General features: G+C 44.5%; 1 protein-coding gene across 6 annotated transcripts in view; it reads right to left on the reverse strand.

Annotated features, from left to right (window-relative positions):
* The window catches only part of LOC126273198 (band 4.1-like protein 4), a 1,244,225-nt gene extending 1,231,105 nt beyond the window's left edge, over positions 1 to 13,120 (reverse strand). For 5 of the 6 annotated variants that reach the window (XM_049976738.1, XM_049976736.1, XM_049976733.1 and 2 more), the window contains exon 1: positions 12,951 to 13,113. The gene's annotated coding sequence lies outside the window, so the exon portion shown is untranslated. Of the gene's footprint in view, positions 1 to 12,950 lie in introns of all 6 variants that reach the window. The other variant, XM_049976734.1, reaches the window with a different exon arrangement.
* Positions 13,121 to 24,261: the final 11,141 nt, after the last annotated feature.

Here is a 24,261-nt window from a genome sequence, read left to right on the forward strand (position 1 = left end):
GAAGTTGTTCTGAGTGCATAGTCGAATCATCCCTGCTGCTAAAGTTGGCTGAATCTAAGATGGAACGCTTCGAAGCTAGTCAGTGACAGGCAACTAGGACTGCACTGGAACTAGAGTACCTCGGCGTGGCCTGCTCTTGCTTTCTGGCACACAGCGCTAGATTTCCCTTTCGTTCGGGAGCGAGCCAAGAGACAGAAGGTTGGCTCTGCGGCGAGACACACCACACACTATGTCAGCGCCGCTGATACGCTACGCGAGGCAACCAGTAGCTGAAATTAGTGTTGTCACGAATTAATATTATCGTGATTTGTATAATGAAAAACTGCACCAGTCACTTATTTTTCCATGCTTAGCAAAATGCGTTTCGAGAATTTATCATCATTTTCAAATGCATTTGCTTACATAAATAATTTTTTGTGGTGTTTTCATGTGTGATTTTTCTGTCTCTCTTGGAATGCAGTTGTCTTTTTGAAGTTATAAGGTATTTTGGTGCCGCCTTCATTGCACAGAATATCGCAAACTCGCAACTCGTCACAAAAAAATATGCATCTCAAAATGACAATGAATTCTTGAGATGCGTTGTGCTAAACATGGAAAATACGAGGGGTGTTCAACAAGTAATGCCACTTTTTTCTGAAAGCAGGTCGATTTTAGTCAGGATTCCAATATACCATTTTACTCCTCACTCTTTTGGCTACAAAAACCTTTTTTTTTTCAAAATCTCCTCCGTTCAACGCGCCGGCCTTACACCACCTCACCGGGAGGGCCTATAAGCCCGCTTTGCATTACTCCACTAGTCTACGCTGCAAGTAATTTCGCACAGATGGTCCATGGTTGCTCTTTTTGGTCTACTGTTAGGCGGTGAGGAACCCAGCAGTACCCAAACTTGTAGACTAGTGTGTGAGCACTACCAGCAGATAGGAGCAGTTGTGCAGAGAGGTGTTTGATTGTGATCCGTCGATCACTTCGAGTAAGTGTGTCCGTACGTTCCAACATTGTGGGAGTCACAGCTCTGAGCAAGCCGGCTGGCACGCGAGAGATCGGTCAGGAGTGCATGAACTTCTTGGAAATGACGACAGACGCCGCGCCCAACGACTCACCGTGCTTTTGTTTACTGCTAGGTCTCCGTAGACGTTCTGCAAACGCCTATGAATATCTGAGATGCTCTGATTTTCCTCCAAAAGAAACAATAACAGCTCTCCGCTTGGAACGCACCTCAGTTACAGAGGCCGTTTTGTAGGTTGCTCATAGCGTCGCCACATGGCAGAACTTAATGAAGGTATATGGCCTGAAACGGGAATATTCCACAATGTCCCACAATAAATTCGACATTTTCTCAAACGAAATTAGCCGAGGAATGAATGTGTTGCATAACATATTGAATACCTGTCGTAAGTAACTGGTGCAGTTTTTCATTCTGTAAGTCGTGAGTGCAACAGTTGTCGACTTTTTCTGAAACATCGATTATGATGAACGAATCTTACTGAGTCGATAAAGATGCCTTTTTGTTTGTATGGCAGGAAGCAAGGAGACTAGGAAACCTATGTACTCTCTCCAGACCTGCTAGATGAAAAGCTTACATATGATCGTGAATAATGCGTCTTCTATTAGACACAAGTAAGCGTTTCCTCATTCCGCTGCAAATGTTCCACAGAGGATGTCGGTAATAAATAGATGCTAACGTGGTACACCTTTTATGTTATTTTATTTACTCGTGTAGCACAGAATGAGATCTTTTGTACTGTTTTTCGCCTTCTGTCCCATTCATAGACATCCGCAGATCAGAAACATATTGAAGAAGGTAAATATTTATTTATGCTTAAACCGATGTGGCACACTCTTCCTTAGCTACTCTTCCACACGTCTCGTACTTCAGGAATGTTTGAAATACAGCTTGCGCATTTTTTTAAATGAAATGAATCAGTCGCCTTTTACAAGGTTGGTGTAGGAGAAACTCTGACATGCAAATTACTGAGCAGGAGTTTACGCTTTCAGTTTACAGATTATATGTTTTGCCCTTTTTGTTATGTTGCTTCTCCAGAGAACAGAGATGGGTTAACATATTGCTGTTTTCCGTTGGCCTATTTTGTGTTGTCGACTATGCTTCTGCTATCGAATGACAACAGCGATACTTCCAAGAATATGAAAGTGTCAATTTTTTTCTTATTTTTGTCATTTCAGTGTCTAAGTCTTTTACATTTCTTTCTCCTACTGCTATCTATTCAGTTTTCTCCATAATAATTTTCTGTCCGCATTCTACTTATTCTTTCTCCAGTTTTCGCACCATGTAATCGTTCTGATCTCCAGGTAAGTCAGCAAAGAGAAGGGTCTACGAAGTTTAATGATCTCTGAGTATTCCCGTTCCGCAGCACTGCTCTCTCCATCTCTTAAGGACTTCCTCAAAGCAGATTTCACGTAAGGCTGGCGCCATAGAGCAGCCTTCTCGTAGTCCTTTGGGAATGGCTGAGAACTACTACGGCCGGTATAGGATTACTGTATAGCTTCGTCATACTTGTTCCGCCGTCGTAGCTCAATGGCCAGCCTATGTGGGTTCGATTGCCGCTACAGGTAGGGATTATTCCTTGGTAGGTGGCCTGGAACGGGGTGTACTTAGGCTCGTGATACCAACTGCGGAGCTACTTGTTTGAGAAGTAGTGGCTCCAAGGTCTAGAAAGCAAGTACGGCCGGCAGAGCGAGTGCTCACCCCACACCCCTCCATAACACACCCCCAAGACGCCATTGGCAGAGGATGGCACAAAGAGCGGTCGGTCCTAAGTGGACCGGTCGGTCCTGGCTGGACCGTCTAGGTCAGCACAGGGGGCTTTTCTTGCTTCGCATGCTTTGTAAAGTAAAATATTCGAAATCTTTTTGTAACATACTGCATAACGAGTGAAAATTCTCATTGAACTAAAATGATTCATTGGGGAAAAAGTCAGAATGCTGAAACCATTGTAAATAACGCTCTTTATGTGACCAGGTAACGTATCTGACACACAGGAAATTGTTAATCCCGTTTTGAACCACTCGTTAGTACCGCTCTTCTATCACAGTGGTGCAGCACACTTGAGGGAGACAAAGCGATACGTTCTGCAGAAAGAGAGAGAGACAGAGAGAGAGAGAGAGACAGAGAGAGAGAGAGAGAGAGAGAACTTTGAGGTGTCACCAGAGTGTCTATCTGTCCCATACCTCATGCTCCAGCTATTATCTCTCCTGGTAACTGGCAACGCTGGGCTGAGAGCTACACTTGGCCACAGTTTCTACTTCTGACTCTCCGTATTAGAATTTATACGCTCAACAACTATAGCTGTCGATTCCTAGCGTGCTACTGGCTGTGCTTGTTCTGTTCCATCGATAATGAGCACCATAGTGGCTAAGTACAAGGGGCGTTTCGTATGTAATGCAACATATTTTTTCTCCGTTAATTTCAGTTAAAGTAGAGTAATTTGTTATGGGACACCATGGAATATTTCCGCTTCAATACCTATATTTGTAATAAGTGGCGGCGCTATACGTTGTCCTCAAAACGTTTTCTATAACGAAGGTGCATTCCAAGCAAAGAGCAGTCGTTGAGTTTATTTTTGCGGAAAACCGGAGCATTTCAGATATTCATAGGCGTTTGCCGAATGTCTACAGAGTCCTGCTAGTGAACAAAAGCACGGTGAGCCGTTGGGAAAAGCGTCAGTCAGCATTGCACAAAGGCCGCGCAAACCCGTCCAGCCTCCCGCGTGCCAGTCCGCCGCACATCGCTGTGTCTTCTGCAGTGTTGGAACGTGCACACATTCTTATTTGAGGTGATTGGCGTATCACAATCAAACACTTCTCCTTCTTCATGACAACTTGAGGCCTCACACAAGTCTGCACAACCTTGAGGAGTTAACAAAACTTCACTGGACAGTTTTTCCTCACCCACCCTACAGCTTGGATCTCGCACCTTCCTACTTCCAGCTATTTGGCCCAATAAAGAATGCACTCCGCTGGAAGCAGTACGTGGATGATGGGAGGGTTATTGATGCGGCAAGACGTTAGCTCCGACGTCGACCAGTAGTGTGTGAAACTTCCCCTTACAAAAATTAATGAATTACTGTGCTGATAAACCCCTTACGTTATTTGATTTTCAAACAGCTTAGCAGAACTGAACGTACTCAGACATTTCGCTCTTTACTTATTCTGATCAACACTCAACTGACACACAATATTTTTAGCGCAGCGCAATCTGACTCTCAATAATCCCTACAAAAGAATGGCCGTGACTAACATTAACCTATACCTTTCACAAATCACTTACCTCACAAAAATCTTCGATACTCGAACTACAGCAATACAGCGAGCGCCATTACTGCCAGCTAAATAAAAGATTCAAACTGCTGAAGGCACTAACTACTGATAAGCATAGTTAGCAAATGAAAGATTTTGATAAAGAACAAACAATATATTTTCCTTAATAGTGTTCAAAAGTCATAATATATATCGCAGTTCATGACATACAGTCTTACAAATTCACTGTCTCTGATGGACACACTTCCAGGTCATCCGCTCTCAAAACTCCGTCATCTCTCTCCCTACATCCACCACTGCTGGCGGCTCACCTCCAACTGCGCAACGCTACGTGCCGCTAACAGCCAACCGCCCAAAACTACAATAGCGAACAACAATGCAAACCAGCCACAGACTGCACACAGCACAGCCAGTGATTTTCATACAGAGAGCTACGTGGCGTTACCATTATAAAAACCTAAACAGCCTACTTACAAGTGATACCATGCGGACGTGCATGGCCTTTCCAGTAAGGAGGCGTAAGGTCGCCGTACTGAACGCAGATTATGTTGAAAAATTGTGATACGCCAATCACCTCAAATGAGAGTGTGTGCACGCTCCACATCCACACCTCTCGCCCTGCAAACTCTCCCAGACTCATGTACTCATTCAAAATTTACAATCACTCACTGCATTTTAATATGGTGTATTGTAATCCTGAATAAAACCAAACCGCCCTCAGAAAACATGTGTTGCATTACTTACTAAACGTCCCTCGTAATCACACCGTATGTAAACCAACATCAGAATCAACTCTAAATAATCTACTCGAATCCGGAAGCGCGTGCTACAGGCAGACGCGGCAGAGCGCCATTATTGGCTGGAGGGTCACGTGGCACACAGCTCCTCGCCACTGCGCGTCTCCCCTCCATCCGCCTTCTTATGTGGGCACTACTACAGCTACGTGTTGCAGGTCGTGAAACGCGAACGCATGTAAGAGACGTCAGTGCTACCTCGTATCGAAATTTCAAATAAACGTAACTAATCCCTGTCTCGCAACGAAGCAAAAGTAGGTACAAAGCGGGCGTGCGTGAGCTGGGAGAGCCCGGCGCTGTCAAAAGCTGCCCGGGGACAGGGCTTTGATGTGTGGCGCGGGCGCGGCCGGAGTCCAAGCGTCGCCTCGCTTTGGCGGCTTCCCTGCCCCCTCGCATCCTCGGATTTCCCGCACGCTCCACATCCACACCTCTCGCCCTGCAAATTCACCCAGACTCATGTACTCATTCAAAATTTACAATCAGTCACTGCATTTTAATCTGCCTGCGTATTTCCATTCGATCTACGTCCCCACTCGCTCGTCGCTTCATTGTTTATATTTTAATTCGAGCTCTTTCTCTTTGATGTATTAGCGGTGACTGATTCGTGGGCGACTGAAGCACTCTCTGTTAGTTCTCAGCGCTCGTCGTCGAAGCGCGGTTCCTATGAAATACTCCAAATTGTCAGTATTTACAAAGGACCAAATACTTTTTTCTGTATTTTACAATTTTTCTCAACAGAAGAGCAATCACACGCTTTTATCTTTAGCTATAACAGTTTCCTTTTGCGTTTAAGACATATAATATCTCAAAAGCTCTTTCCGAACAAAAATATTTTAATCCATTTCGACAACAGTACCACCGTGAACTTTGACCACGACAGACTTACTATTTTTTAATCCAGACAGCTCAAGTTGTTACAGGCAATGGAAACTGGTAAAGATGTAGCTTACAGCGGGTAAGGTGAAGCACAAGATCAACATTTTGTGAAACAGTTGTAATTTCATAGACATCGTAACAATGAAATAACGAAAACAAGGAAAGGAAATGAATCACAGATATTTTAATACAGATCACGACTGGTGAGAAACAACTGCTATGGAGAAAGTGACGATATACTGTTTTTAATCCAAAGAGGTTAGAATATAGGGGAGATGGCGTTATCTGTGTCGAGCGCAGACATCAGTTGAAGCCTGTCCGCCATCTTTGCGAGTTTTAGATGTCTGCTTCTCTGTAAAAGTCCTGTTTAAAAATCTACTTCAGCGTTAATGCGATCAATTAATACTCACTTCTAAGTACATACTCTGGAACAATACACTTTCATCGGTGAATACTCATTAGACAGTTCATATACTCGGTCTTCTAACGATAATTCTCAATCGTCGAGCATGGTGTCCATAGTAGCAAAACTGTCCGAGGAACACTTCACGAAGTCTTACCAATATGGCGGAGGCACGCTTCACTTTCTCCACGTAAGTGCGTCTCCCTGTGTTCTAGCCTCCTTTTTTAATCTCAGAGTAAACTGGGACCGCGCAGGATTAGTCGAACGGCTCAGGCGCTGCAGTCATCGACTGTGCGGCTGGTCCCGGCGGAGGTTCGAGTCCTCCCTCGGGTATGGGTGTGTGTGTTTGTCCTTAGGATAATTTAGGTTAAGTAGTGTGTAAGCTTAGGGACTGATGACCTTAGCAGTTAAGTCCCATAACATTTCACAGACACAGTAAACTGGGAAGAATGCGTGACACGAGTCGATAACGCACGCAGGTGTGGGCAGCATTCGACATGAAGGGCAGATCGGATCGTGATGATGAGAAAATATTTCATTGTCAATACATACCCTATGAGGAGAAGACAGGTGACTGTGTTCCTGTCATCAACGCAATGGGTGAAATCTTAAACTACTTAGTAGTGTCTCAAATATCAGGTGAACCTAAAATAATTGACGGTGATTCGCCCACTGGATATGGACGGGTAAGTTAGGCCGTTGTCCTGGCGATGTTCGAGAGGAGCACGCCATGTCTCGAAAGAGGGTTCCGCCTTATTCGTTTTGTTTCCATAATCATCCATACCAGTACTAATGCTTAAAAGCGGTCAACCAACGTCAACTACAAGACAATGTCACACTTTACATTCACTACGGGAGAAAGGACTATAATCTAATCTTGGAACACTTGAATTTAGCTGTTTCGCATAGAAACTGACGCACTATTTGACATAAATGAATGAAGTTACACAACAAATCTACACTGAAGGTCCAAAAACATAAAAGATATCGTTCAAATATCAAAGCGTTTACACCGCACTCCTGAGTCTTAGCAGCGAGATACATTATAGGGGAAAAAAAGGAAGGGACATTGGTGTTTAACATCTCGCAAGCACCGAGGATTGAGAGACAGCGACCGATCATGGTGGGGCATGGCTTTAGGCACTGGACTCCTTCCGCTCATCCTGATTTTGGTTTTCTATGGTTCCCCTGATTAGCTTATGGCGAATGTTAGTATGGATTTTTATAAAACCTTGTGCTACGTCTGTAATGGTCTCGCCAACGATTAGACGTAAAAACTTGGACTTCCTTAATTAGAGAGAGCGCAAGCTGTAATAACTGAAGTCCCTGTCCATTTTAAGGAAGACATTTTCGGGTTGTTCGCAAACAGAGCAGAAGAAGACAAAACCAGGAACTTCTACTGTGCCTCAGGCTAAATTGTTTTGGCGTGGTAGAGTATGCTAAAGAATTTACCTTCGATCGCTTAACAAAACAAAAACGTATCCAGTAGATGAAAGAAAGCACAGGATACATGCGTCTACAAAAAGTGTAGCAGAATTGATCCACAGAACTGCCGCCCAAAATCCTTGACATTCATTTGATGCAGTTCCTCAGAACATACCCTGAGCTCAAATGTAATGACGTATCTCGAACAGAATGACCTACTCCATGCCAACCACCTGGATTAATTAATTGACTCAGTACTGCGTCAACGCTTGTTACCAAAAGTGTGATCCTATGGGGTCTCGAACGAAATTTGTGACTGACTTGAAGATATTTTTGGGGGAGAACGCAGTTATCTTACTGCCCTTGCGGACAATATTAAGAGTAAACTCAGATTCTTCACAGACGATGCAGTTCTCCATAATGAGGTACTATCTGAAAGAAGCTACGCAAATACTCCGTCATAATTTGTAAGATCTCAAAGTGATACAAGTGCTGGAAACTTGCTTTAAATGTTCAGAAGTGTGAAATCGTGCATTCACAAAACGAAAACAGTATCATATGGCTATAATACCAGTCAGTCACCGTTGGAATCAATTCATACAAATACTGGAGGTAACAATTTGTAGCAATATGAAATGGAACGTTCATCTAGTCTCAGTCGTGGGTAATGCAGGCGACAGACAGCGGTTAATTGGTAGAGTACTAGGGAAATGGTGTCAATCTACAAAGGAGAGTGCTTACAGAATATAGCATCCTAGAATATTGCTCATGTCTGTGGGACATCTATCACATAGGACTAACAGGGGATATCGAACGGATACAAGGAAGGGCAGCACGAATGGTCACAGGGTTTAACTTACAGATGCTTGGAGACAGATGCTAACTACTTAGAAACTTTCTAGATCGAACGTTAAATGATGAATCTAGGAATATACTACAATCCCGTACGTATCGCACCCAAAGGGTTCGCAGAGACAAGATTTGAGTAATTACAGGACTCATACAGGCGTTCAAGTACTCTTTCTTCCCGCGATCCATACGTAAAGGAACGAGAGAAAGCCGTAATAATTGGTACAATGGGACGTGAAATACCCAATGAGACGAACAGAAATTACACTTTTATACAAAGACAATAATTATACCGAAGACACCGCGATTTTATGATTTTTCTCCAGGACAGTACAGAAGGCGGGGCATTGTTCTCAATAGTATCCTAAACGTGACCCCGGGCTTGGTCACAAGGCTGGTAACGAGTTGTGGCAGCGCGTTCCACTCCTCTACAAGCGCGGCTGAAAACTGCCCGACGGTCGTTGGTGCATGTGGGCGTGCTACAGTACGTCTCCATCAGGCATGACACACGTGATCGATGAGATTTAAGTCCCGGGAACGGGCGCACCATTCCTTTCGCCGAATCTATTTCCGCTTCAACAGCTCCTTCACCTGCGTTGTTCGATGCGGTCGCGCATTGTCATCCACAAAAATGAAGTCAGGACCGAATGTACGCCTGAAAAGACGCACATGAGGGAGGAGTACAGTTGCGCGAAAACATTAACTGGTATACGTACCGCTTTCAAGTATTTGGAGGGCAATGCACACATGCAACACTATCCCTTTCCATCATAACACCTGGACCACGAAAATGATCATGTTAAGGAATGTTCTTGCGTACATTACGTGGCCCTTCTCACACCATATGAGGCTATATCCAGAATCACTACTCAGACCCAATCTGCTCCCATTCGAGAAAAGCAAGCAATCCCAATCCTCGTTGGTCCAGTCCCTAAGACCACGGCACCATCTTACACGGAGCTGCCGATGTTCGAGTGTCAATGGAATACAACGTACTGGTAGTCGGGCAGAGAGACCACGCCCATACAAGCGCTGTTCTACTGTGGAGCCTGAGTTGCGTGCCTTGCTGTCCTGATTAAAGTGGTTGCAATTGCACCCGTTGCTTAACGCGCAACTTTTTTGCCTGTTGTACATTGTTGCGGTCACTGCTGTTGTAGCTGACAGTGGTCTGTCACTTCCACGCTTTCGGACAGCAGTGCTTGTGGTTCGGAACGCTTCTCATACACGTCGAACAGTGCTAAGAGCTACGCCAAACTCCTAGGCTACAGTTGTCGTATTTCAGCCATCTTCCAGTTTATCAATGATTATTTTCCAGATGAAGTCATCCAGATGTTGTGTCCGGGCCATGTTGTAATGAAGAAAACCACTGGAGTGCACCACAACTGCTCGCTAATAGACACAGACTGTCTTTTCCTGTTCCTCTAACTGCCGGTGTTGTGGGGCAGCCCAGTTTACAGCTGTAGCCAGGCTGACCTCACATTCCTTTCCAACGAGAGTTTTATGTATTTATCTATCTCATCCTTAAGTTTTGCAGAACAGTGTAGACGCAGAAGGCTAACAGCACGGTATCAAAGCTTCCAGGGATCAGAACAGCAACATACTGGGCACATTTACTACCGCTTGTGAATGTAACAGCATAAGAGCGCGCCACGAAGCGCTAGAAACAGTGCTTCGAGCCTCTTAACAAATTTATGACTGCCTCCTCTGCTGGAGAATGCGGCGCCGGACCGTTATGCAGCGAGCCGGCTTGTTAATGCCCGCTAGGCACGAGGTGCGCAGCTACTTCTTACTCCCAAACTAAAAACACCCCTCACCTCGCGGGATGACTTCTCACAGCTTCCCACTAGATAATGACGCACACGCACAAGAACTCGATAAGAAATACTTTCGCCAAATAAGGAACGGAAAAGAACGGAGGGGTCGGAACAGAAAAGCAAAAACAAAACAAAAAACTGATCGAACTCTGAGCATTTCCGACGAACTGCATCCTCCCCATGCCATCCTGCCGCATTTCGCCATTTGTCTTAGACCCGTGCACTCTAATGCCTCGGCATGTAAATCACGGTTTCATAAATATTCAACAAGTAAATAGCCTTTCTCCGCGGCCGCGGTGGCGCTGCGCAGTCTTGACCTTCTCGGTCGCGAGTGCCACCTTAAAAAAGACGACATAATCGTAATTATCCGCGAGTCTCTTTTAATCAGCGGCCGCGGCCGCGTTTTAATGACCGAAATCGCGTCCTTTAGCTCCGCGAGCGGCCGCGGGCACGGAGACGGCGCGCCGGCTCCCAGATCGCTCCCAAACCTGTTTCCGGACTTTTAATCAGAACCTTAAAAATAAAATTGCACCGTTACGAGCTCGTTAGTCCGTGCAAACGACTTGCAATGAGGCAAGCCCCATAACACGGATTCTGCCCTCTCAGCACCGTTACTTCGGAAATGAGAGTAAGTTTCTTGTGACTTACCCTCAGGTTCGTATTTGCGAGCGACAGGGAGATTCCACATGATTGGTCACTGATATGAACTGAAGTTACCAGCAGGTTGCTAGGTTGAAACAGCGTGCCATCAGTTCTGAAGACAAAAGATTCCTTTCACAAACGTTGTTAGTTCTAACGTTGGCAACAAATATAACTACTTAGGGGATGTGATTCCGAAGTACATAGCTACACTCATGTTCGACAAGAAAACTGTACGACTTGTAGCGAAGAAATACACACTGGCAAGAAAGTAAATGTACCCCATTGTGAGAATGTCGCAACTTCGCTGCTTTCATCATTGTTATGCCTGTGCAAAGTGTACGCCGAAGACATCAGAATAGCTTTCATTAATTTTTAACTTTCCTGAAAAAAGTTTTTCACATGATGAATGACAGCTTTTGCGAAGCGTTTGACACTCGATATTTATATATTTCTCCATCGAGGCAACAACGAGTCATTTAACAGCTCAACATTTGCGTAGAGTTTCTGGATCTCTCTCGTCATTTCGATCACCTTCGTGGCTTTTTAGTGACTTTTTTTTATAAAAAATGTATTGTGTGATAACGACAAAATACCATGTATGGTTACTTGTTCCAAGTATATCTTTGATTTTCACTATAGGATGTGCAGAACCCTACATCAAATTCTCGTCTTCCAGTAAACCTGTACACTGTTTTCGTGTGGTGTGTCGCACCGCTTGTCCACTGCGTCTTAGTAATACAACAGAAAACGAGCCAAAATAAAATCATCGACATTTGATAAAGAAAAATCCAAGGAAAAAAATCTGCAGGATGTCAGTTTGCTTAATAAATCGCAATCGGCATTATTTATTTTTGAGGGAAAGTATTTCTCAGGCTTGATGCTGATACCGAAGTTAGGAAGAAAGTAACCATCGTGACCTGTGTAGACCTTTACGACGACGGCACAGTTTTCAGTTAGCCTTCGAATTTTCTCTTAAAAAGCACTCGGGAACCTGCTTCATACTTGTAGCTGATTGCACGGATAACAGCGTATATATACATGTATGGTCTCATTCCGTTAAGAAGAAGTTGTTCATTGTATTGGTAGTGTTTGCGACGAGACTCTATCACTGTAACTGCTACACAGATTCCTTAAGACTACGCTGAAGCTCATATTCAATGAAAAGGGAGAGTTAAGGGTTGTGGCAGTGAATGAAGATAAGATAGTACACCACTGGAGCGATTCCGATGAATGTCTTGACGTCGGTCACCTTCTGAACACAGGCAAAACGGATCGTCACTGTGCGAATTGTACAAGTGCACTGAAAAGCAAAGATAGTATGTTATCGTCGCAGAAATGTGACACAATGGCGCTAAGTGGGCGTGATCTGTCGCAGAGAAAATGAAACATCCACGTCGTATAGTGGACGGGAGCTCCTGTGACGCGCGAGGAAGAAGCCGGAGGTGCTGGCTGCTGACGCGTCCTCCGCAAGGCAGCGCCTGCCAGCGCCTCCTTCCATCAGCAATGCCGCCGGCGTGTGGCGTCCCGGTCACAAAGCGCGCCTCGCAGCCGGCGAGGAATTAGTATGTCGGTGCCACACCTCGATGAACATCTCTGCACCCTCTCCTCCGCTTTGTTTCTTCCTCCTCTCGTACCCGCCGTGTCGTAACAACACTACGACAAGGCATCCATGCATACGTAAGCACTGTGGTGTCCGTACAGATAGAACTACAAAAAACTGATTCTTTTTGTCCCTAGTACATCCGTCCAAGTGCGGCAATATAAGGGACAGCGGCGCCCGTACCAGACGCCGTAAAGCGAGTAGGCCGCACGACGCCGACTACCACTCTGTGTCCATTCGACGGCGACACACAGGAGAGGGCAGGCACTTACCTTGTGGGTGAGGCGGGGGTGGCAGCGGGAGGCGTCGTGTCGGCTGGCGTCGCGCGGCCGCTAGTGGCAGGCTGGGGTCCCCGCGGGCATTGACCGTGGCAGCTGGCTGCGAGCATGCACCACAGACTGAGTTGCGCGCCGACTGACTGCCGCCGCTCTCCGTCTCAAGGCCTCGCTGCCCCCTCCCCGCGCCGCGCCGCCAATCACGGCTGTTCCAGGCAGCGCGCCGCGCGGCGGCCGCCGGAAGCTCCAGCCGTGGCCTGGCCTGCGCTGACCGGCGGGTTACGATGCCCACATCCGTGCCGGTACGAGAGCCGCCTCCCGCCGCTCATTCGGAAGCCGAGCGACTTGGCCTTATGGACAGGAAAAACCTACCGGTTAAAGCTGATACCGCTATGTTACTTCTGCATTTTACTGTGTTTGTTTGGTCTCGGTTGTAACAGGTTTTTTTTATGTTTTACTAATAACCGAGTAAAAAATCAAAACATCAGTTAACCGCAGAAGCAGCACTAAAATTTTTCGTTTTTAAATAAACTTTTTTTTAAAGAGTGAGTAATTTTTACTCGTAAAATTTGCGGTGATTTGAAATATTGCGGCCGGCCGAAGTGGCCGAGCAGTTCTAGGTGCTACAGTCTGGAGCCGTGTGACTGCTACGGTCGCAGGTTCGAATCCTGCCTCGGGCATGGATGTGTGTATGTCCTTAGGTTAGTTAGGTTTAAGTAGTTCCAAGTTCTAGGGGACTGATGACCTCAGAAGTTGAGTCCCATAGTGCTCAGAGCCATTTGAACCATTTTTTGAAATATTGCGTTATTACAGAAAATGGGAAAAGCGGTCGTGCCGTTTTAGTAACAGTGCCAACGGAAACGAGCAGCAGACACATGACATACGAATTGGTACAGCAGTGCTGAGACAATAACGTTACTGTTACGCTGTGGCGTGGCCTGTAAGATGGTACAGTGAACAAACACGCAGTGTACAAGACTTGCCCGGTCTGGTCTTTGTGGTAGTTGTACAATAAGGTAGTTTCCCACTGCCGTCGTCGAACATAAGTCGTATTATAGAATGGCGCCATCCCTAGTCTGGAAGTATTTCAGGAAGTGCGGTTTCAACGAAATGCAATGCTGCATTTGCTTCATAATATTAAAAATGGAAGGGACCACAACCAACGACTGACATAATACAGGGTGTTACAAAAAGGTACGGCCAAACTTTCAGGAAACGTTCCTCAAACACAAATAAAGAAAAAATGTTATGTGGACATGTTAGAGCTCATTTAAGTTTCGTCAGTATGTACCGTAATTCCTCGATACCCCGCCAGTTATCATGATTTCATACGGGATATTCTGCCTGTGCTGCTAGAACATGTGCATTTACAAGTACAACATGTGGTTCATGCACGATGAAGCTCCTGCACATTTCAGTCGAAGTGTTCGTACGCTTCTCAACAACAGTTTCGGTGACCGATGGATTGGTGGAGGCGGACCAATTCCATGGCCTCCACACTCTCCTGACCTCAACCCTCTTGACTTTCATTTATGGGGGCATTTGAAAGCTCTTGTCTACGCAACCCCGGTACCAAATGTAGAGACTCTTCGTGCTCGTATTGTGGACGGCTGTGATACAATACGCCATTCTCCAGGGCTGCATCAGCGCATCAGGGATTCCTTGCGACGGAGGGTGGATACATGTATCCTCGCTAACGGAGGACATTTTGAACATTTCCTGTAACAAAGTGTTCGAAGTCACGCTGGTACGTTCTGTTGCTGTGTGTTTCCATTCCATTATTAATGTGATTTGAAGAGAAGTAATAAAATGAGCTCTAACATGGAAAGTAAGCGTTTCCGGACACATGTCCACATATTTCCTTTCTTTGTGTGTGAAGAATTTTTCCTGAAAGTTTTGCCGTACCTTTTTGTAACACCCTTTATAAGGAGAAAACTTGGTATTTCATTCAGGTAATCTGCTGCCTGTGTCTACACGCCTTTATCTCTCTGCATGTAGCCCTGATGAGCAAATTAACGAAAACCAGATTCCCTCGACCTTAGTTTTCATACCTTACCATTTGACTATTCGTTATGTCCAAATAGTGATGTGATCCCCAATTACAACGTGATTTATGAGCAGAATTTCTAAAGATTATAATCAATAAGATAACAGTTTTTTTGTAGTTCATACAGTAAAGCTGCATGCCCTCGGGAAAAATTACGGAAGTAGTTTCCCCTTGCTTTCAGCCGTTCGCAGTATCAGCACAGCAAGGCCGTTTTGGTTAGTGTTACAAGGCCAGATCAGTCAATCATCCAGACTGTTGCCCCTGCAACTACTGAAAAGGCTGGTGCCCCTCTTCAGGAATCACACGTTTGTCTGGTCTCTCAACAGATACCCCTCCGTTGTGGTTGCACCTACGGTACGGCTATCTGTATCGCTGAGGCACGCAAGATAACAGTGGTGATTTTCTGCAGTAGTCAACCACTTAAACTTTTAGAGAAAAGCAGCGAATGGTGGACAGACTAAGTTTTCTTTATTTGTCTATTATTTTAGTTTTTTGATTCTATGTGTGTTTTGAAACTGAGGAAATCAAAATTTTTCAATCTTTGTTCGACTTCTACGTTTATTGTAAGAAATAATTGGAATAAAAAACCGAAAATCGGTTATCTCAGAAACCGGTTATTTTGAGCAGTTTTAATGGTTCCGTTGAAATGGCGTTGAAGAAAACCAGTATAAGCGGAAACCGGTTGTTTCAGCGATAACCACCATCCCTACTTGGCCGGAGCACACCCGTTCAGAGGACAATCGCCCACAACGCAGGATGCTGCACGTTGTGCACCAGACCTATGAAGAAGAAGGGGCTACAAAAATATACTGTCACTTCTTGAAGCGATTCCTCGTCAATTACTACTCCAATGATATTTGCAACGATTTTATTACTATTATTTTTAAGTAAACATCACTCATGTAATAAACATTCCAGTTTCAATTATCGTGTCAAATCTGGGTAAAATGTCGGGATTTCTACGAAGTCTTCTATTGTCCTCGTCAGAAATAACTGACTTTCGTGGCTGCTGTTGTGGTTACCATTAGCGGCTTACGACTGACTAGCTTACCGCATCATTACGTCATTCTGCCAGAGTTGCATCCATGTCTGCACTGTTTGCGCTAGCCTTAAGCGCCCCCTAGACGGTCAGTAATATAGCACAGTTCTCGCTGTACTGTTCAATAATATTGTGCACTAATACTGTGATTATGAGTTTTGAACGACAAGAAAGCTGCTGAATGATAATTGCTCTACATTGTTGCAAGAAGAAAAAAACATGGATGAAAAATTGGTTCAAGGAGCGCCAAAGATCATTCAGTAGAGCACAAGAGGAAAACCAAATCATAATAACAAATTGTGAGTTAATGGTGTAATATTTGATACATTACTAGAAATGATTGTCCTTGTTCATAGGCACTTCCCTTCCGCTCCCCCGCCCCACCTCTAATGGAATATGGAGTTTATATTAATTACAAAATTCTCGACAAGACACTTCTATAAATGATTTCGCGCCGTTCGGCTAAGCCTCTAGCTTGGCCACATACAATATACGTGGCTGATCGTGGTGAGACAGTACTATGGCTTCAAGTGGATGAGCATAAATTCTCTCGGATGCTCTGTATTTTTTGATTTACCTATAAAATTTAGTTCTGCTGGCATGACATGTTTCGAAACTGACCAATTCATTTATATCAAAAATCGCAATTTCAGATTCTTACCCTTGCTTCATCCCCACGTCTGGATAAATTTCTGCCGACGGCTATGTCTTCATTGACAAGAAAACAAAATCCTGCAAGGGGAAATGCCAGTCCTACAAGTCAGGTTTTATGTATTACGCTACAGTATTTCGCTCCTGGCAATTCTTTCGAAGACTTAAAACTTATAACTGCAGTTTCACCAAAATTATTTGAGACATTGTTATGGAAACGCTTCATTCAACAATATGTATACTAAGGGGCTATATTCGGGTAAGTAATGTCTACACATACACATACACACACACATATATAAACATAAATATACTTTTATTCACGATTTGGAGTTAATTAATTGTTTTTTTTAAACATCTTTCTTCGTGGCCGTTCGTTTTTTTTTTTTTCTGAGCGGCATATTATACGAATCATTCTTGACATTTATGTTGTTATACTCATGTGCCCCAACGTCTGTAAATGGGGGAAATGATTTATACTTTCCCACGCATTGTAATGGTAACTCTCTTTCTTCTGGTTTTCAACTTAATTTCTACACAAAAACGAACAGTGAACAAGAAGATATACACACTCTGCATCAGTCGATAAACTGGCAAACATATCGTCGATACTACCCACAGACGGTACAATATTTCCGAGCAGCGCAGTATATTTCAATAAATGTTGATGTGCTCAGTATCATTGGGTAACCTTTCAATCCCACCCCTCCACGGTCAGTATTATTGCGCATCCGCAAATACTGCCGCTTTAGACCAGAGATAAACATAGAACCCAATTACCCTAGCCCTGTAGTAATAAGGTTTGAAACGAACATCTAAATTGCGTGACGCAGCGTAAAAATCAAGTTTTTGTCATTACATCCTAGAGAGTAATTGTGTGTGCCTCAAGTGAAAGTCTTTCAATTGGACGCCCCTCTGACGACATGAGAATCCTTAATCTATCCCAGTTATCCAACCGCGAAAAGGGGACCTACAGTTAACTGTGGAATCCGAACCATTTGTCGTCCTGGCAATTCTTCACTTCATTCAGAGGTGACGGTTAGACAAAAGGCAGACTGAAAGTTTCTGCGACCCACCTGGATATCAATACCGCGACCTCCTGGTTTCCAGGAACGCGCTTTACGCACTATTTGAAGTGAAGTGGACAGTTACAGAATTTCTCATTTATAGCTGAAACCAGCCGCTGATATTAGCAATTGAACTACTTCTTGTAGTAGAATTACACATTTAGTAGTTGCAGTTAACCTAATTTCACTGCATTTCCAATTATTAATGCTATGGTTGTCATTTTTATATTTGGCCAAGTGAAAGAGTGCCAAACAGTTAGAAGCACCATACTGGCAGTTTCTTTTTTTCTTTTTACAAGCAACGGAACTGCAGTTTTTCAGAGAACTCCTGTATCCGTTAGACTGCGAACTATTTAGTTCGAAACTTACACAGGAGTAAAAGACAAAATACCAGTTTGGCAGGAAGTATTTAGTTTTATGACTCTTCCTCAACAACACGTGTGAAATTTTTTATCAAGAATGACATCCGTAACTGTCCACAAGTCCGGTTTTTAAACAAAGTAACCGGTTATGTTTTATGACTTCGGCTTAATCCAGTATTGATCCGAAACAGTATAAGGAGCATCATGTACCAGAAAACATTAATTACAGAGGAACGTTTTGAATTGAGTTAGTGGTCAACATTCTGTGGTCTCAAAATCTTCGTCATTTCTCGAGTTTTAAGACCGCAAATTAACATATTTTTACACGTATAAGTACTCTCAATTAGAAGATCCTTCACATTTTCTTGGTGACAGTATAACTCCTTAGCTTCAGTCTGTAAATTCCCTAACTCTCGAAAAACGTGTTAATAATATTTTTCGTATTTTTGAAACAACTCTGGCTGTGGAAAGAAATATTGCTTACTTTCACATATCTTTAGTTGCAACCGAACACTGCACGTGACTTCACCATTGTAATAAAGAAACCTACATTAAAAAAACAACTATTAAGATAAAGATAAACTGAACAGTATTCCCGAAGTCGCCTGCAGTCGGATGCCACCACCAGTCAACTCACCGAAATGTTGATTTCAATATAAAGACGTCACGCACAGCCTATACAAGCTATGTTCTAAACCCGGGTTTTCCTTGGAGCGGGAATTTTGTATTGTTCGAACAGTATAGGGTGTTCTGCGCCGTCAGGGACGGAAAACGTAAACATGTGGTGCATTTGTTTATTCCCAGAAAATGAAACCGCAGCGCATTAGCTATTCAGTCGACATGTGCTGTCTGGGAAATGTGTTCATAGTGCTGTCAGTTTAACCAAAGTACTAAGATACAGTACAGTACTGATCGACTTCAGTAGCAGAACTTAGGTTCACTGTCGCTGAGTGAAAAGTTAATTAAAAGTACTTCACTTGTCAATTTCTGACCATAGTTCGGTTCTTCCCGACATGTATCCATTTCTTACGTGCTTGTCGTAGTAGTTTTTAGTGAATACGGTGATAATGTAATCAGTTACTTAGATATTGATAATAATCCTAAATCCTTGATAATAATCCTGCATCAAAATAATGTGTTATTAAATATATTATTGAAAATATTATCTGCTAAAATGTTAAATAACTCTGATAAAATCTGTCAACAACGAAAAAATAACTGAAGGACAAAACAGTGGTTTTATACATGAAAAACTGCCTATTTAACGTTTTTTCATTTGAATTTACTTACTCTTCTTGTTGACAAACATCCCAAAGCCTGCATTCATCGTGTCCCACACACAAGTATACTATGTAAACAAAAGTATCCAGAAACCTCTAGACATCACGAGAGGCTGACCCGCCAGTATAAAGGAGGCGGGGAATATCGTATTGTGAACAGAGAAGCAAATAAGAGCAGAATGGATCGGCCAGGAAAGCTCAGGAACTTCGAACGTGGACTAGTCACTGTGCCTCACCTGAGAAACATATCCATAAGAGATATTTCGGTCTACATCTACATCTACATTTATACTCCGCAAGCCACCCAACAGTGTGTGGCGGAGGGCACTTTACGTCCAACTGTCATTACCTCCCTTTTCTGTTCCAGTCGCGTATGGTTCGCGGGAAGAACGACTGCCTGAAAGCCTCCGTGCGCGCTCGAATCGCTCTACTTTTACATTCGTGATCTCCTCGGGACGTATAAGTAGGGGGAAGCAATATATTCGATACCTCATCTAGAAACGCACCCTCTCGAAACCTGGCGAGCAAGCGACACCGCGATGCAGAGCGCCTCTCTTGCAGAGACTGCCACTTGAGTTTGTTAAACATCTCCGTAACGCTATCACGGCTACCAAATAACCCTGTGACGAAACGCGCCGCTCTTCTTTGGATCTCTATCTCCTCCGTTAACCGATCTGGTATGGATCTCACACTGACGAGCAATACTCAAGCATAGGTCGAAGGAGTGTTTTGTAAGCCACCTCCTTTGTTGATGGACTACATTTTCTAAGGACTCTCCCAATGAATCTCAACCTGGCACCCGCCTTACCAACAATTAATTGTATATGATCATTCCACTTCAAATCGTTCCGCACGCATACTCCAGATATTTTACAGAAGTAACTGCTACCAGTGTTTGTTCCGCTATCATATAATCATACAATAAAGGATCCTTCTTTCTATGTGTTCACAATACATTACATTTGTCTGTGTTAAGGGTCAGTTGCCACTCCCTGCACCAAGTGTCTATCCGCTGCAGATCTTCCTGCATTTCGCTACAATTTTCTAATGCTGCAACTTCTCTTTATACTACAGCTTCATCCGCGAAAAGCCGCATGGAACTTCCGACACTATCTACTTGGTCATTTATATATATTGTGAAAAGCAATGGTCCCATAAGACACCCTGTGGCACGCCAGAGGTTACTTTAACGTCTGTAGACGTCTCTCCATTGATAACAACATGCTGTGTTCTGTTTGCTAAAAACTCTTCCATCCAGCCACACAGCTGGTCTGATATTCCGTAGGCTCTTACTTTGTTTATCAGGTGACAGTGCGGATCTGTATCGAGCGCCTTCCGGAAGTCAAGGAAAATGGCATCTACCTGGGAGCCTGTATCTAATATTTTCTGGGTCTCATGAACAAGTAAAGCGAGTTGAGTCTCACACGATCGCTGTTTCCGGAATCCATGTTGATTCCTACAGAGTAGATTCTGGCTTTCCAGAAATGACATCATACGCGAGCAAAAAACATGTTCTAAAATTCTACAACAGATCGACGTCAGAGATATAGGTCTATAGTTTTGCGCATCTGCTCGACGACCCTTCTTGAAGACTGGGACTACCTGTGCTCTTTTCCAATCATTTGGAACCTTCCGTTTCTCTAGAGACTTGCGGTACGCGGCTGTTAGAAGGGGAGCAAGTTCGTTCGCGTACTCTGTGTAGAATCGAATTGGTATTCCGTCAGGTCCAGTGGACTTTCCTCTGTTGAGTGATTCCAGTTTTTTTCTACTCCTTGGACACTTATTTCGATGTCAACCATTCTTTCGTTCGTGCGAGGATTTAGAGAAGGAACTGCAGTGAGGTCTTCCTCTGTGAAAAAGCTTTGGAAAAAGGTGTTTAGTATTTCTGTTTTTCGCGTGTCATCCTCTGTTTCAATGCCATCATCATCCCGGAGTGTCTGTATATGCTCTTTCGAGCCACTTACTGGTTTAACGTAAGACCAGAACTTCCTAGGATTTTCTGTCAAGTCGGTACATAGAATTTTACTTTCGAATTCACCGAACGCTTCACGCATAGCCCTCCTTACGCAAACTTTGATATCGTTTAGCTCCTTTTTGACTGAGAGGTCTTGGTTGCGTTTAAACTTGGAGCGAAGCTCTCTCTGCTTTCGCAGTAGTTTCCTAACGTTGTTGTTGAACCACGGTGGGTTTTTCTCGTCCCTCACAGTTTTACTCGGTACGTACCTGTCTAAAACGCATTTTACGGTTGCCTTAAACTTTTTCCATAAACATTCAACATTGTCAGTGTCGGAACAGAAATTTTCGTTTTGATCTGTCAGGTAGTCTGAAATCTGCCTTCTTTTACTCTTGCCAAACAGATAAACCTTCCTCCCTTTTTTATATTCCTATTAACTTCCATATTCAGGGATGCTGCAACGGCCTTATGATCACTGATTCCCTGTTCTGCTCTTACAGAGTCGAAAAGTATCAGCAGGTCCAAGATGTTATCTCCACGAGTCGGTTCTCTGTTTAATTGCTCGAGGTAATTTTCGGATAGTGCACTCAGTATAATGTCACTCGATGCTCTGTCCCTACTACCCGTCCTAAATATCTGAGTGTCCCAATCTATATCTGGTAAATTTAAATCTCCACCTAAGAGTATAACACGCTGAGAAAATTTATGTAAAATGTATTCCAAATTTTCTCTCAGTTGTTCTGCCACTAATGCTGCTGAGTCGGGAGGTCGGTATAAGGAGCCAATTATTAACCTAGCTCGGTTGTTGAGTCTAACCGCCACCCATAATAATTCACAGGAACTATCCACTTCTACTTCACTACAGGATAAACTACTACTAACAGCGACGAACACTCCACCACCGGTTGCATGCAATCTATCTTTTCTAAACACCGTCTGTACCTTTGTAAAAATTTCGGCAGAATTTATCTCTGGCTTCAGCCAGCTTTCTGTACCTATAACGATTTCAGCTTCGCTGCTTTCTATCAGCGCTTGAAGTTCCGGTACTTTACCAATGCAGCTTCGACAGTTTACAATTACAATAGCGGTTGCTGCTTGGTCCCCGCATGTTCTGACTTTGCCCCACACCCTTTGAGGCTGTAGCTCTTTCTGTACTTGCCCGAGGCCATTTAACCTAAAAAACCTCCCAGTCCACGCCACACAACCCGTGCTACCCGTGTAGCCGCTTGCAGCGGCTTGACCTATCCAGCGGAACCCGAAACCCCACCATCCTAAAGCGCAAGTCGAAGAAACTGCAGCCCACACGGTCGCAGAACCGTCTCAGACTGTGATTCGGCCCCTCCACTCTGCTCTGTACCAAAGGTCTGCAGTCAGTCCTGTCGACGATGCTGCAGATGGTGAGCTCTGCTTTCATCCCGCTAGCGAGACTGGCAGTCTTCACCAAATAGCCCCCGAAGCCAGAGAGGATTTCCTCTGATCCATAGCGACACACATCATTGGTGCCGACATGAGCGACCACCTGCAAATGGGTGCACCCAGTACCCTTCATGGCATCCAGAAGGACCCTTTCCACATCTGGAATGACTCCCCCCGGTATGCACACGGTGTGCACATTGGTTTTCTTCCCCTCTCTTGCTGCCATATCCCTAAGGGGCCCCATTACGCGCCAGACGTTGGAGCTCCCAACTACCAGTAAGCCCACCCTCTGCGACCGCCCGGATCTTGCACACTGAGGGGCAACCTCTGGAACAGGACAAGCAGCCACGTCCGGCCGAAGATCAGTATCAGCCTGAGACAGAGCCTGAAACCGGTTCGTCAGACAAACTGGAGAGGCCTTCCGTTCAGCCCTCCGGAATGTCTTTCGCCCCCTGCCACACCTCGAGACGACCTCCCACTCTACCACAGGTGAGTGATCAGCCTCAATGTGGGCAGTATCCTGGACAGCCACAGTCGTAGTCCGATCGAGAGATGCGTGGGATGAGCTGGCCGTCCCCGACAAACCCCCATCCGGACCCCCACAGTGATGCCCATTGGCAACAGCCTCAAGCTGTGTGACCGAAGCCAACACTGCCTGAAGGTGGGAGCGAAGGGATGCCAACTCAGCCTGCATCCGAACACAGCAGTTGCAGTCCCTATCCATGCTAAAAACTGTTGTGCAAAAAGCGTCTCAACTAATCTACAGAGAGCACAAACAAATCGACACAAAATTTAAACGGTTATTACAATACAATATTACCTAGTAAATGCAATAATGCTGCTACTTGCGCACTGCTGACATACTGCTCGGCGGCGGAAGGAGACTATGCGATTTTACACTATTCAGGTACGGCTGCCCAAGTCGACCGCTGGTGATGTGACTCTGAAGTAGAAACACGAAAGGACAATCACAGCTAAGCCAAGACCAGGTGAGTCTCGTGTACTGGCTGACAGGGGCCGGCGAGCGTTAAAGAGGATGTGACATTGCAGACACATGCCACTATGCGATGTTTAATCATTTTATTTGTTTATTTTTGCCCATGTTTCAAAAAAGCACAAGCCTGGATAGCCCTGGAGAAAGGTTTTAGTTTGTCCCGATGGGAAGCGAAAGTCTGAAGTCGCCTAGCGGTTCAGGCTTGACCACAGGAGGTCGATCACGAAGGCTTTGGTGCAAGGAGGCAGACCTTGTGGGTACTGCTCGCAGAAGAGTCTGCAGTAAGCCACTGGCCGTCTGTTTCGCCTTCGAATTCAGTTCCTCCTTTGAAAAGAGTTGTTGACAAGCCCCCAGAAGACAGCTGTGCGTAACGAATTCACTTTCCTCTACACAGATCGCAGAAGAGGAGGATCGGTGGCATTAGCCCACAGTGGGAAAACTTGCTGACTTTCCTCCAAAATCAGGTTATCTAGTCATGCTTTGGAGTGAAGGACTTGA

The sequence above is a fragment of the Schistocerca gregaria genome, chromosome 5, assembly GCF_023897955.1.
Source record: "Schistocerca gregaria isolate iqSchGreg1 chromosome 5, iqSchGreg1.2, whole genome shotgun sequence".
In the NCBI taxonomy this organism is placed as follows: domain Eukaryota; kingdom Metazoa; phylum Arthropoda; class Insecta; order Orthoptera; family Acrididae; genus Schistocerca; species Schistocerca gregaria.